Genomic DNA, 12,440 nt, shown 5'->3' with positions numbered 1-12,440 from the left:
ATATAAAAACACCATAAAGAATCAACAAGGAAAACATGCACATAAGAGGACACAGATGTTTTCTGGTGGAAAACCCTCTCCATGGAAAAAAAGCACCTGTTGTTACTGCCGCTCAAATCTTCTATTATGTTGAACAAATTTGTACATGAAGTAGCTAGCATCTACTAGTTGGAAGACTCAACTCCTACAATAGTGTGCTAACAACCATCAACTGAGAAGTACCTATTCACATGGATTTGCAAATAAACATCTACTGGAAGCTTCCACAACCAATGAGCCTCGCCCAACAACCATTGGATTGAGATTCTCTTCCTCTAACCATTGTCTGCTAGTCATCGCAAGCATCAAGCCTCTACGCCTCCAACTCCTCCATGTGAACCACATTTCATGCATTTTCAACCTAAGTTCTCAAACTTGCTCAACATGAGTAACCGAGAAGCCTATCTTTGAGCTGGTCTGAAAATAAAATCTGATAATCACCTCACCCAACAACAGCTCCAGGTAAGAATTTGTAGAATATGAAATGACTTATTTCCAGCCAGCTGACAAGCCAACAATACTATGAAGAAAAATACATATAAAAAAATAAAACAAATAAAACACAGTTATTGTGTGAGCTAAAAATTGCTGCAAATCTCATATATTAATTGAACCATTAACTACATTCTTATATAGTAAAATTATTACTAAAATGTTTATCAATCAACTCTGAAATAAATCTACTGGCATTACAGCTAATTTCCAGCACTACTACAGCCACCCTAACAATTTGCTGCCTTAATTTTGCAGAGAACACAAAATCTGCTGACTAATTTGTCAGCAATTTACATAACTAATTAAGCATTATTCCCAACACTCCCCCTTAATGATTAATGAGGATTTACTATCTTATCTCGTAGTGCCAAAAACTGATCTTTTGCAACTGCTTTGGTGAAGATATCTTCTAGTTGATGCTGCGTATTTATATGCTTCAATTCAATATCCTTCTTCTGCACCAAATCTCTAATGAAGTGATATTTCAGGTCAAAATGCTTTATCCTACTATGATGAACTGGATTCTTTGCTAACTTGATGGCACTTACATTATCACAATAAATCACTATAGGCTGATTTGTTTTTCTCCAATTTCTTCCAAAAATTTTCTGAGCCAAAGAGCTTGTGTACCTGCTAAGGTAACTGCAACATACTTCACTTCTGTGGATGAGAGGGCAACAATGCTTTGCTTTTTTTAGCTCCATGTAATCAAACTAGAACCAAAAGAGAAACAATTTCCAAATGTGGACTTACGGTCATCAAGACTACCTCCCCAATCTAAATCACTAAATCCAACAAGATTGAACTTTTCAGAAGAGTAGTAATGAATACCAAAATTTAGAGTGCCTTTCACATACCTTAAAATCCTCTTGGCTACCTTCATATGTATTTCAAATGGATTTGTCATATACCTTGAAACAAGTGAAACTGAATATGTAATATTGAGCCTTGTGTGGGTTAGAAATATCAAGCTCTCCATAATACTTCTGTAAGTTTTCTCATCAACTAAATCAGCACCATCATCTCTACATAAAACCTCTCCATGAGCACTTGGAGTAGGGGATAGATTACAATCAAGCATATCAAATTTATTTAGCATATCCTGTGCATAGTTTGTCTGACAACTAAAAATCTCATCCTTACTTTGATAAACCTCCATTCCTAGAAAATATTTCATGATGCCTAGATCTTTCATCTCAAATTCATTCATCATAGCAACTTTGAATTTATCATTCATCTTAGAACTACTACCCATATACAATAGATCATCAACATACAAACTTATGATTAGAATATCAATACCTTCTTGTTTGTAGTAAAGGGTAGGATCACTCTTACTTCTCTGGAAGCCATTTTCCTGAAAGTATCCATCAATCCTTGCATACCACGCTCTTGGTGCTTGCTTGAGACCATACAAAGCCTTCTTCAACTTGTAGACATTATTCTCCTTTCCTTCCACTTCAAAGCCTTGTGGCTGCTCCACATATACTTCCTCTTCTAAGTACCCATTCAAGAAGGCACTTTTCACGTCCATATGATGTATGCTCCACTTTTTCTGAGTTGATAATGAAATCAACATTTTAATGGCCTCCTGTCTTGCTACTGGTGCAAATGTCTCTTCATAATCAATTCCATACTTCTGTGTCAATCCTTTAGCAACTAATCTTGATTTGTGTCTTTCAACACTCCCATCACTGTTATATTTAGTCTTATAGACCCATTTGGTGCCAATCTTTTTCTTGTTATGTGGAAGCTCTGTCAACTTCCAAGTGTCATTCCTTTGTATGGAATCCATCTCTTCTTGCATGGCTTGCATCCAAACCTCATTAGTACATGCATCTTCAAAACATGATGGTTCAAATTCAGCCTTGGCTAATAAAGTAAATTGACTATCTCACCTATTGGGCTTTCTTCCTGTGCTTGATTTGCACTCCTCTAATAAATATCACTCAATATTCTTACCTTCCTTGTAGAACATGGAGAAGAAGTTGGACTTGAACTTGATGTTGAAGAAATTGATGAAGGGTTGCTTGGTGGAGTTAAGCCACTAGTTACAGAAACATTAGTTGGCTGCTCATGATCATTATCAACAATTATATCATCATTCAAAACAGATTTTGTCTTCTCAACATGGCCTTTTTGATGACCATAAACTCCCCCTTCATCAAAATTTACATCTCTTGAGACAATAAGCTTGTTATTTAGAGTATTATACAATTTATAAGCCTTGCTTGTCTCACTCTACCCAATAAAAATACATAACTCACTCTTTGCATCTAACTTTTTTCTATTTTGATCAGGTACATGCACATAAGCCAAACAACCAAAAACTTTGAAATGATTAACATTAGGCCTTTTTCCATACCAAGCTTCATAAGGAGTCATCTTTTCCAGTGCACTGGTGGGGCTACAGTTGAGGATGTATACTGTTGTAGCAACTGCATCTCCCCAATAAGAGTTGCTCAATCTCTTAGTTTGTAGCATGCATCTTGCCATTTCAACCACAATACAATTTTTTCTTTCAGCTATGCCATTTTGTTGGGGTGTGTATGCTGTAGTATGTTGCCTCCTGATGCCATTCATATCACAATAACTCTGGAAAGCTTTTGAGTAGAATTCTCCTCCACGATCAGTCCGCAAACATTTGATCTTGCACCCTCTCTCATTTTTTACAAGGGCTTTGAACTTCTTGAATGTATCCAGGGCTTCACTTTTGGCCTTCAAAAAATATACCCAACAATTTCGTGAGTAATCATCAATGAAAGTGATGAAATATGATGACTTACCCAAATTATTAGTCTGCATAGGACCACATATGTCTGAATGAACAAGCTGAAGTGGGTGATGAGCCCTCCATGCACTACCCTTTGGAAACCTTTCCCTTGCATGCTTTCCTTTAGCACATCCTTCACAAACCTCCTTATGCTATTCTACCTTGGGCAAACCAGAAACTAATGCATGTGAGGTTAGAAACTTCAAACTCTGAAAATTTAAATGCCCATACCTGAGATGCCATAACCAACTTGAATCCTCATAAGCCATATTTGCAGGATTGTTATTATGTTCATCAAACCTCAAGGGAAACATCCTATTTCTTGTCATAGGCACAACAGTGATCACCCTATTTCCCTTATTCTTATCATAGATAATACATGTCTTATTTTCAAACACTACTTTATAATTTTTCTCACATCGCTGCCCAACGCTCAACAAATTATGCTTCAATTGTGGAGTATAATAAATGTCATGAATACTCTTTATACCTTCTTTTGTTTGGACCTCCGTAGCTCCATTGGCATCCACCTCTAATGATTTATCATCACCAAGCTGGATCTTGGATTTGAAACTTCCATCCTTTGCTAAAAACAGCTTCTCATTCCCTGTCATATGGTTAGAGCATCCAAAATCTAGGTACCAAACATCTTTACTAGTATTTTCACCTTTGGCATAAGATAAAAAAAATGTGATCTAGAGGATACTCACCACTTTCTTGAGCATAATTAGCAATTTTACCTTCTTTCAATCTGCATTCTCTTTCAAAGTGGCCATACATGTTACAACAGTAACATTGAACATTTCTATTTTCAAATCTACCTCTACCTCTTCCTCTAAAACTACCTCTTCCACTTGAGCCACCTCTTCCTCTACCTCTTGAATAATTTTTCTTTTGCCATTTACCTTGACCTTGATTGCTTTTGGTACTGCTGTTGCTTGCATCTTCATTCTTTGTAATTTGTAATTTAGAGGAAAAAGCTTTCTCTACACCTTCAAAAGTGTCCTTCAATCTTTCTTCATGAGACATCAAAGATCCAACCAATTGATCAAACTGTAGTTTTTTCAAATCCTTACTTTCTTCCATGATTATTGCAACATGATTCCATCTATGTGTTAAATATCTCAATATTTTTTTAATTAAAACTTCATTACTTACAGTTTCTCCAAGTGTAGCCATTTTATTGACCACATCTTTGACTCTCACACAATAGTCACTGACACTTTCAGCTTCTTGCATCATCAAATTCTCGAACTCTTGCTTCAATATCTGAAGCTTGACCACCTTAACTTGATCACTACCTTGGTGAGCTTCTTGTAGAGTCTCCCAGGCAGCTTTGGTAGTTTTTTCTCCTGATATTCTTGGAAATAAGCTCTTATCAAGAGCTATCTGAATGTGAAACAAAGCTTGAGCATTCTTCTTCCTTGCTTCCTTTCTTGTTGTTCTTTCATTGGCTATAAGGGCATTCCAATCAGTTGGCTCTTCATATCCTGATTCAACAATCGCCCACAAATATTTTCCAATCAAAAATTTTAGCATCTTAATGCACCAATAATCATAATCGTTCCCATCAAATTTTGGAACTAGCATCTGATTAGAATTCGACATGATTAACTTTGGCGAAATTCCAACAATACAACTTTAACCCAAAACAATTTCACCTGCTCTGATAAAAATGACTTATTTTAGCCCGCTGATAAGCCAACAATACTATGAATAAAAATACATATAAAAAAAAAACAAATAAAACACAGTTACTGTGTGTGCTAAAAACTGTTGCAAATCTCATATATTAATTGAACCATTAACCATATTCTTATATAGTAAAATTATTACTAAAATGTTTATCAATCAACTCTGAAATAAATCTACTGGCATTACAGCTAATTTCCAGCACTACTATAGCTAATTTCCAGCACTGGCCACCCTAACAATTTGCTGCCTTAATTTTGCAGAGAATACAAAATATGCTAACTAATTTGTCAGCAATTTACATAACTAATTAAGCATTATTCCCAACAGAATTATGCAAGTAAAAAATATTGTAGCACACACACTCTCACACAAACAATCCAATCTCTCACTCAAAATATCCTCAACAATCTCAAATCAATACTTTGGGAAAATACCATGTTTATCCCAATACCATGGACACATGTACCATAGTTAAATCCAAGTCAATACCATGGTTATGTCAATATTAGGGGAACCTATACTATAGTAAACTCCAAGTCAATACCATGGTTATGCCAATACCATGGACCCTTATACCATGGTAATCTCCAAGCCAATACCATAGGCATATACCATGGTAATACTAATACCTTTCATACCAATACCAAGTGTCAACCTGGACCACACACAAACCAATACTAAGGTAATGATACCATAGTAATACCAATACCAAGGTAAACACCCTACAACTAACAAGTCAAGAAACATAACCACAAGAAACATAATCATCTGCAATACATGCCCAGATTGACATCAATGCCAACCATCGATCACTGCAACCAGCAATTGCACCAATAATTGCATCATCAATGCCAACACAAATATTTTGAACAAAGGTGTGAATACTTTGGATTTTATTCTCAACAAGTCATCATAGCACTCTAAAACAATTATACAGTAGTTTTTGGCTGCTTCCTTTCATAAAATCAATCCATAGGGAAAGGGGAAAGAGGTATTATGCAGGTTCCAATAAATCCAATACAAGGACGTGCCATTGAACATACATGGGAAAATCCTCATGCCAAGCTTTGTATAAAAGAAGAAGCATATATATATCTCTTAATATACTTACATGTTTCATCATATCAAAATTTTCAATGCAAGCAATATCAATGAATTTAAATCATCGCTTACATACATGACAAAAAATAAAAGCTTCAATGTAATACAATTTTCACTAAATAGGGTGTAGTGTAATGAAAATATTCCAAAATTACCTATGCATAAATATAAAGGAGATAAGTAGCTTCCAAAATTTCCAACTTAGCAATATAAAGGAGATAGGGTATGCAAGGAGAAACATTCTCAACAAATGATAATATTTCACGCATGAAAGATATTTTCATACATGGTTAACTTAAGAAAGTCGCATTCTAGTTCAAAAATATTGGGAAGCAACCACAATGTAATTAGGAACTCTACATTGTTTCATGCATACAGCCTAAATATTGTATCCACAATGTTCTTCAATGCAATTTTCAAATTACTAAAGACGAAATCAAGCAATCTCAGGAAAATACTCAATCCTCCAAAGGGTACTACACATTTTGAAGAGAAAAATGTTAAAGACATACACGAAAATAGATGGAGATAGATAAGCATGTGATGCTTATTATTCATATGATACACTCATTAATACATTATATTATGACCCTTAGTTTCAAATTTCAAAAGGTCTCTTAGGATCCTTGATGAACCTCATAAATGGGTAATTATATGGGCTCATTTTACCTCCTAACCTAGTCAAATCAACCATTCTCTTAGCTTATTGTATGATTTTCTGATTATATTTATGCTTATAGGGTGAGTTGAGTTAGTTATTATGCCATGTGGTCTAACATGTATTTAATGCAGATTATTAATGGATTTCGAGGTCAAAGTCAAGGATCTAGTGGTCAAACTGCAGCAATAACTCGAAGTAGACAGAGGAGAGGACTTATAAGAGGGAATCCCCCTCATTTATTGCTCCTCACTTCGAATTCCCCTTCATTCAGCTCGGAGTACAAGCAGTCGAATCATGCACTAGAAGGCAGCCGAGCAAGTGGAAGATGATTGATAGTTATCTCGAGTTTTGGGAGCCAAGCCTCCCTGATTTTAAGGAAGTTGTTGGTAGCTTCAGATGTATAAGTAGAGAGGCCTAGGGCCTCACTAGGGTTGACTTTTTTTTTCTTGTGAAAACTCTGCTCAAATTTCGAGCTTACTATTTTATGACAGTTTTATGTAATCTTGCTATTTTTTGATAATGAAGATGGAATCAATTTTGAGCTAGCACTGAGTTACCTCAGAGGGCTAAAGATCTTGGGTTAGGGCCCAATCCAAGCAGCCAAGTTTCTCTTTACTTGTATTTGTATGCTTTACTTCAGTTTGTAGATTAGTTTGTTCTTAGATGTATTTCTCTTATCGTTAAGAATAGGTTGTTTTTGATGATTTAGTAGCTTGCTTCCATATGTGTTTTCTGTAGCAGGTTAAACAGTGATCAGAGAAGATTCGAAAGGCTAGCAATAGTGCCTTGGCCTCTTTTCCTCCCTCTGGGACCATGATTTGAGGCAAAGACTCTCTTGCTGCCCCAAAAACACAGATTTTCCTCATTCTAAGACTTCTAGTGTTTGCAGCTCTCTAGTAGGTTGATAGTCCAGTTTTGCTTTTCTTTAGATCTTTTTTATCATGTTCACTTCTTGATTTGTAATAGTCCTTTTGCATGCTTTCCTTTCTTACATCATTTCCCAGCATTTCCTTTTATACATCATAATTTAGGCCATTTTAATGCAAAACTCTGTTTTTCCTAAGATGCACTCATTTCATTGGTTACTTGACTTTCTTGGTTGACTGTTAGTTCCTATGCAACAGATATCTTCCAGTAGTAGGCTAGCTTACCAGCAATCACACCCTCAATCTGATCCATGTCCTATAGGTCTCCCAAACCTCACCTCAATTCTGCCCTAGTTTCCTTCATTTTTATAGAAATTCTACCTCTCTCCTTGAGCAAACCCAATCATATTTCTCTCTCCTGGTGATTCACGGTAGATCTTAGGCACCCTAACACCTCATTCCAACCTTCATCCACCTTTTCCACCCACTCTCTCACCCTTAAAACAATGAAAATTTCTTTCGGCCTCCTCCTGTAGTTTCCTTGTTTTCCTCCTGTAGTTTTCCTATGTCCTCCTGTAGTTTTTCCTGTAGGATTTCTTTTGAAGGCCGAGTGTGGGAAAAGCCTCCAAAAGGTCACCTAAGACCTCCTAGGACCCATCCACACCATCCTACATCCTCCCAAGCTCCAAAACCGCCCTCTAACACCACCTGTTCGCTGCTACACTTACACAGAATAAATTAGATGCATGTTAAATTCACATAAAAATCCAAAAATATGTTTTTTGCTTATTTACTTCTAGAAATAGTATGGATAGATGTTGTTTACTTCCTTTAGTAGGTAATGGCATTTCTTTCATGGTTTTCATAGTATTTTTGGCAAAAGTAGAATTAGCTTGTTAATTAGGGTTTACTAGGTTTTGCTTTACATTCCAGTCTTTCTCCTTTCTGCAGTTAGAATAGCATCTGTAGAGTAATATTTCTTTCCTTTCATCACACATATAGCTTCTTCTAAAATCTATAGAAGTTGGCTTGAGCTCCTAGTGATCTCGCGTCGGCTGACCAAGTGACAACCTACAGTGAGAACTAGTACTTGTGCATATAGCACCGACGCTTCCAAGTTTGTTACGAACTACCGGGTTGATAAAAGTAAAGTTGGTAGCCCAGGAGTTGCAGCATTCTTGCTACAATAATGGACCTCACCACTTTTTGACGTTGTTGCTGGGGAAGCGTTAGAGTATTCTGTGATTACTACTTTCTTCTATTTCCTATTGCAACATTCTGCTAATAGTTTATTTCGGCAAAAGTAGACTAGTCATTTATTTTCTTTCAGTTCTGCATTTCCTTGCTTTCCTTTTCAATTTTGCAAATTTCCATTCAGCAAGTTCATTTCAGCTAGTTTCAATTTGTTTTGTTCAATCACAATTTCAGTTTCTGCAGGTACTTTCAGTGTGGGGAAAAAGAAACAAAAAACCAACCAAAAATATTTCCTTTCATGCCTTGTAGGAGTAGAGATAACTTAGGAAAAAAAATTTCCCAACACCCTCACTACTTTACACAGCCAACCTTCTCTCTTCTTCAATGGTTGCAATCAAGAAGAACCCTTAGGTGAACATCCAGACATATTTGAAAAACCTATATGGGAAGAAAAAGCAGAAAACATTCCTCTAGAGCCAATGGCTGAAAACAGAAATGCTAGGGGAAATGGAGAGAGAATAGAGGGTACCTCCCCCATTTGGGAGACCAATGGGGACACCAAAATGAAGAATATAAGTCCTTCAGCCCTACCTCACTTCCATGGTCTAACTACAGAAGATCCTGACACCTTCTTGTTCGAGTTTGTTGTCATCTGTCGAACTTATGACTATGCAGAAGACGAGCAAAAGTTGAAACTGTTCCCTTCTACTCTCAAGGACTACCTGGCAATAGCATCACAACTTGGGCTCAGATGCAGCAGGCCTTTAACAACAAGTATCGAGACTATTTTAGGTCAAAAGATACTAAAGAATAAATCTTCCGAATGACCATAGGAAGTGATGAGTCCCTGGAAGACTATGAAGAGAGGTTCCAACTCAGTTACAAAAGGGCCAGGTGTACACTTGACCCTGAGTCTCTGAAGTTGGTCTTGCTCAGGGGAATTTGGGAAGACCTTTTAGACACCCTCCATCTACTGGCTGGGGGAGACATCTACCAACTATTCTATGAGGACATAATGACTGTTTTTAGAAACCATTCTAGAGCAGCCAGAAAGAAAGGTAAGGGGAGTCAACCCATAGCCAGTACCTCTTCTTCCAATTCATCCATTAAAGGTGAAATTGGAAACATGATGGAAGACTTCAAGAGTGAGATGCTACAGACTCTTGCCATGCAAATGGATACCTTACATATCAAAAGAAAACAAGAGGAAGAAGAGAGGGTTTTGGCCATTTTTTCCCTAGATGCACTAGGAGGCATCCTAGGAATGAATACCCATTGAACTCTATAGAGGTTTGTTCATTTTTGAAGAATATCATTCTACATATAAGTGCCCTTCCTTGCCCGGACTTAAAATTGTATACCAAGGGACCGAAGGAGTCACCGAACAAATCTATTACATAAACCAAAGGAGGTTGCATGGACCTAGACCATACCAACAGGGGATGCAAGAGACATCTCAGGCATACTACAACCCCAACCAAGTCACCTCCATACCTTCTTGGGGCCCCCTTGCTCATCCTTCCTGGTCCACGCCTCCTCCTTGGTCCTTCACATCTCAATATCATGCCCAACTTGCCACCCATTCATTTCAATCCTATGCTCAGCCGCAACCTCAGTGGAATACATCTCATCAAGGGTGGAGGCCCCAATACAACTCTCTTCCCGCTCTTCTACCTCCACCACCTGCCCAACCACAACCATTACCTTCTGATCCACCAAGGCAACCCCAAATGCCTACCCAACCAAATCTGAACTCGAACAACAAACAAGCTTAGAAAGTGTATAGTGGGGAACCATCATGCCCAACTTATGTTGTGGAGATTCAAGAAATTAACTTGTGATCCGGGAAAGTTCTCCCAGATAGCTAGCCTCCACCAAGGGAGGTTGAGGAAGATAAGGAGGAAAGCGAACCTAAAACAAATTCACCCTTTCCTGAGAGACTATCCATGAAAATCCAGCCTACCCCAGAAGAGACTGAACTCCTAGGAGAATTGAAACATTTATGTTTGAAGATACCACTTCTCCAAGCCATAAAATATGTGCCTATCTATAATAGGTTGATCAAAGAGAAGTGCTTTAGGCATCCAGGAAAGCGCAAGAGAGATGCCCCAACCATCAATGTCATAGGACAACTGTCCGACCTGATGTTGGGGTAGATAAGCTGTCAAAAATATCTGGACCCTGGAAGCCCAGTAGTTGATGTCCACATCAATGGCACAATGGTCCCACATACCTTGATTCATCTGGGAGTTGCCATTAATGTGATGACAAAGGACACAATGCTCAAACTTAACCTCCAAGGCTCCTTGAGGAAGACCACGACAGTGCTGCAGCTAGCAAACCGCTCCAAAGTGACCCCTGAGGGGATTGTGGAAGATGTGATGGTCTCCATTGATTCTTGGGAGTACCCTGCTAATTTCTTAGTTCTCCAGCCAAAGGCAAAGCTCACTGGGTATCCTCTCATTCTGGAAAGACCCTGGTTGGCTATAGTTGATGCCTACATCAGCTACCAAACTAGGAACATGACCATAAAGAATGGGCACATGTCCAAGCAGTTAATCCTATATCCTCCTGCCCAACCCTTGCTATAACATGATCTACCTCTCTGGTTGGAGGAGGAGGATGAGGATGAAGTTTATTCTACACCACTTTGTACATTAGAAATCACCATGGGGGGGAAACCGCAAGATGAGGATGATATGATTGAAAATTTGATTCAGAATCCACCTCCTAGTGTATCACCATTAGAAGACATAGTAAGAGAAACCCAAAACAACCCCTCAACTGATCTCTGTGTGGCCGACCTCACTTCTCTCCGCGTTAAAAATATATAGTTCGGCCCAGAAAGAACAATGAAAATCAATCCATCCCTATCTACTTCCCAGGAGAAGGAGTTATGCAGCATACTGAGAAAACATTTAGATGCCTTCGCCTGGAGTTATAAGGAGATGAAGGGAGTGCAATCTTTAGTATGTACTCAACGTATAGACATCAAGGAAGATTGCAAGCTAGTCAAGCAGCCTCAAAGGAGGATGAACCCAACACGTAAAGATATTGTTAAGGCAGAACTGCAGAGATTGCTTGATGTAGGATTCATCTATCCCATCTCTAACAGTGAATGGGCCTCTCCTTTGGTGTTAGTGCCAAAGAAAAATGGTAAGTGGAGAATCTGTGTTGACTATCGGGAATTGAACAAAGCCACTAAAAAGGACCGCTTTCCTTTACCTTTCATAGATCAAGTGTTAGACGGTCTAGCAGGGAAAAAGTTTTTTTCCTTCCTAGATGGGTTTAGCAGGTACAATCAGATTCAAATCATCCTAGAAGACCAAGATAAGACCACTTTCACTTGTCCTTGTGGTACCTTTGCATACCGGGTCCTTCCTTTTGGTTTGTGCAACGCTCCAGCCACTTTCCAAAGAGCGGTATTGAGTATATTTCTGAATTGGTTCATGATGCAGTAAAAATTTACATGGATGATTTTACTCCTTATGGCTCTGACTTTCAAGAAGCTTTATCTAACCTAGGAAAAGTTCTAGATAAGTGTATTGAGATGAACCTGTCCCTCAGTCTGGAAAAATGTGAATTTTTTATGACTGAAGGGACCGTGCTAGGTCAT

The sequence above is a fragment of the Pinus tabuliformis genome, chromosome Q, assembly GCF_031772625.1.
Source record: "Pinus tabuliformis cultivar Carrire ecotype Pingquan chromosome Q, CPIR1, whole genome shotgun sequence".
In the NCBI taxonomy this organism is placed as follows: Eukaryota; Viridiplantae; Streptophyta; class Pinopsida; order Pinales; family Pinaceae; genus Pinus; species Pinus tabuliformis.
The sequence above is the reverse complement of the archived record's forward strand: the minus strand, read 5'-3'. Positions refer to the sequence as shown.